Below are 3,603 nucleotides of genomic sequence, written 5' to 3'. Positions count from 1 at the left end.
TCATGTGGTAAATATGCAAAGTAGTGCATAAAACGTATGAATGGCTTAAGGAAAAATTATGAAGCAAATATGTGTGTAACCACTCAAGTCAAGGAATAGAACATTCCCAGCACTCTAGAAACCCCACAGGTCCCCCATTATATACTCCTCCTTTCCTCCCACCAGTGATCACTGAGATCTTGACGGCTTAATAATCACTTTTTTGTTTCCTTTATCATTTATACAAATGCACACGTTAAGTGTGTGTCTCTAACCAGTACAGAGATTTTGCTTGTTGTCGAAATACATGAAATGTTAGTATTTTTATTCTTGAGAATCTTGTTTTTTTCATTGATCATTGAGAAATATGTTTGTATGGTTGCATATATTTCTAGGTGGTTCATTTTCTTCCAAATATGGTATTTTAGGCCCATTCGTCAATTCCACTGCTGGCAGATGTTTGATTCTTTCCCCACTCTAAACTGTTTTTTGGAAATGAATTACTGCTAACTGGTCCTTTCTTGTAGCTACCTGGCTATATTTAATAATCTCTTATAACCCAATTCACCTTTATGATTTCTGGATTTCCACCTTTTAGAAGGTAGAGCTAAAGAGGGATATCGGCCTTAGTTGAGTAGGTTTGAGTTTTTTGGTGAGGAGAGAACACTTTAGAACTGCATGGTCCACATAATATCAAAAGAAGTTGGGGCTGAGGTTGTGGCTCAATGGTAGAGCACGTGCCTAGCACATGTTAGATACTGGGTTCGATCCTCAGCGCCACAGAAAAATAAAAGGTATTGTGTCTATCTACAACTAAAAAAAATTAAAAAAAAAAAAAGAAGGAGAAGAAAGAAGAAGAAGAAGAAGAAGAAGAAGAAGAAGAAGAAGAAGAAGAAGAAGAAGAAGAAGAAGAAGAAGAAGAAGAAGAAGAAGAAGAAGAAGAAGAAGAAGAAGAAGAAGAAGAAGAAGAAGAAGAAGAAGAAGAAGAAGAAGAAGAAGAAGAAGAAGAAGAAGAAGAAGAAGAAGAAGAAGAAGAAGAAGAAGTCGTCCTGGGGGCTGGGCCTGTAGCTCAGTGGCAGAGCGCTTGCCTGGCCTGTGGGAGGCACTGGGTTCAATCCCACATAAAAATTAACATATAAAATAAAGGCATGCTGTCCATTTATAACTAAAAAAAATTAAAATAAAAAAAACTGAAGTTCTTAAGAGAATACACTTTGGTAGGTTGGGAAGGTATTACAGGCCTTGTTTAAGATAAATGAAAGTTATTTCACTAACCAAATCAGATTTTTGCTTTGTTGAGTAAGGGAGGCAAGAGCTGGATTTCCCTCAGCTGAGAGTAAGAGGTGAACTTGGATCACAAAGAAAATTTATAGATATTTGGGGAAGAGAAAGGATAAAAAGAGCTAACTGGGGAAAAGAACAATGTAACTGGACTAGTTTAAGTTTCTGCTGGAATATGAATCACAAAATAATGACAAAAATATCCGTTTTGGAATTTGTTTCGGAAGAAGAAATGCTTTAAGGTAAGTGGAAGTAAGAGCTTAGATCAACCTACATTTGGTTGCTCTCTGAAAAGCGAAAATTATCTCGACTTTATTATTTTTGTCTCTTGCAGAAATTTCTTCACTGTTAAGATTTAATGTTGATCTCAGTTTTATAACATAATAATATTAAAAATCCATTTGAAGAACATTCTGTCTTTTGCAAAACCACATTTCAAGATAATATCCATTAAGTTACTCAATGTACCTTATTCAAGAACCCACACACACACACACAAGATTTCTCCTTAAATTCAGTGCCAGGAAAGTCCTTGTCTCTTTAGAAAAACATGTTTGCTTCTTTTTATCAGACAAAATAACTCATGTGTTTCCTGTCTTAACTTTTTTTCCATAACCCCCAGAAGAGTCGGAGCTAAACTTAAGGCTCAACTACGGTAACCAACAAATCCCAAATACCTGGTTTCATCTCTGCCTCCAATCCTGTTTTATTAAAATAACTTTATTATCCTTTTATGTCATATTATAAAAGTAAAGGGTGCACTAAGACCTAGGTTTGATTCCCAGTACTGTAAAAAAATATATATATAAAGAGGGATGGGAGGGGTGGGGGGAAGGGAAAAAATAACAGAATGAATCAACCAACATTACCCTATGTAAATTTATGATTACACAAATGGTATGCCTTTACTCTATGTACAAACAGAGAAACAACATGTATCCCATTTGTTTACAATAAATATATATATATAATTACATTCATATATGAATGACATATATATATGTATATATATATATATGACACTGGAGAGCTGATATCACTTAACTACAACACCCAAGCTTCAGGATGCTCTGTAGCCCCAAGCCTCCTACTCCCAGCAATGAAAACCAAGGACAATCTTCTCAGGAAGCTGCCTTTGGCAGAGTTATCTACGAACTACTTTTTTTCCTGAGTGGCAATCAGCGTGGAGCTCTGTGCTCTGTGATTCCACTAAGACTGCACGGAATGGGGCCGGATCAGTCAGTACAAATGAGTAGAGTAGGGGGATAGTTCAGTTATCACAAAACTGGGTTAGAAAAAGGAGGTGTCTCAAGTCACTGAGCTGGAAAACATCTTGGGTGTGGTACATGCCTGTCTCTCTCCTTCCCCTATGGTCACAGACAAGTGTTCATGAATTCATGTGACCCCACACCTATTGCCACTGCTGAGGGCAAGAAACCCTGGACTGAGAGACAAGGAATTCACTCTCCTGGTGGATTTTCTGAGCAGGACCTAGTTGCTGGGGGCAGTGACTGTCCATTGCTTCCATTGCTCTCCCTACACCTTGTCCCACCAATGATAGCTGGGTCATCAGAGAAGCCAGAAGAAGGAGTCCACACTGGACAGGAGACCATAATCTTTACCCTGAGTTCATTATACATAATTAGAACAAAATAAAGTTCGATTATTTTAATTTTAAACATGAAAGTAGATGGTGTAATTTTGCTTTATACCTTCTGTAAGTGATATTTAGGTAATATCCTGTTATGTATCTAATCCAACATTTCTCAATACTTATGCCAATGCTAATTTATGGAACACCAGTTCCGTTGGTGTTATTAATATTAGCTTTGAGGAAAAGGTTTTGGCAGTTGAAAAAATTTTGAGAAAATTGCATTTCATATCATATTTTTGGAAAATTTATTGCATTATAGTCAAGTCTCTAGAAAGCTCAACAGTTTCATGTGTGTTTACACACACACATATACACATACAAATATATAAGTATATACACATATATCGATATGTTCAAATTCTGAATTTCCTGGTTATTTGATCACATGGAACACCACAATTCTTGTAGAATTGCTGTTCTGCTTAGTCTATGAAATGGTTTAATATTTTAGGAATACTTAATGTTTCAAAACTTGGCAGCCTTATGAATAAGATTATCTACCTACTTGATATGGAAATGTTACCTGAAGACTTCACACAAAATTAATAATCAATATAAAATGGTAGGTGACATCCCCTTTTTATTTGGCAGTAATTTATTATTTGCTCAGAGGTAATTCAGACAACAACTATAAGATGTTAACATAATAAAACATATTCAGAATATATTTTTTCCCACTTTTTAAATCC

The sequence above is a fragment of the Sciurus carolinensis genome, chromosome 13, assembly GCF_902686445.1.
Source record: "Sciurus carolinensis chromosome 13, mSciCar1.2, whole genome shotgun sequence".
In the NCBI taxonomy this organism is placed as follows: Eukaryota; Metazoa; Chordata; class Mammalia; order Rodentia; family Sciuridae; genus Sciurus; species Sciurus carolinensis.
Note: the sequence above shows the minus strand (reverse complement) of the source record.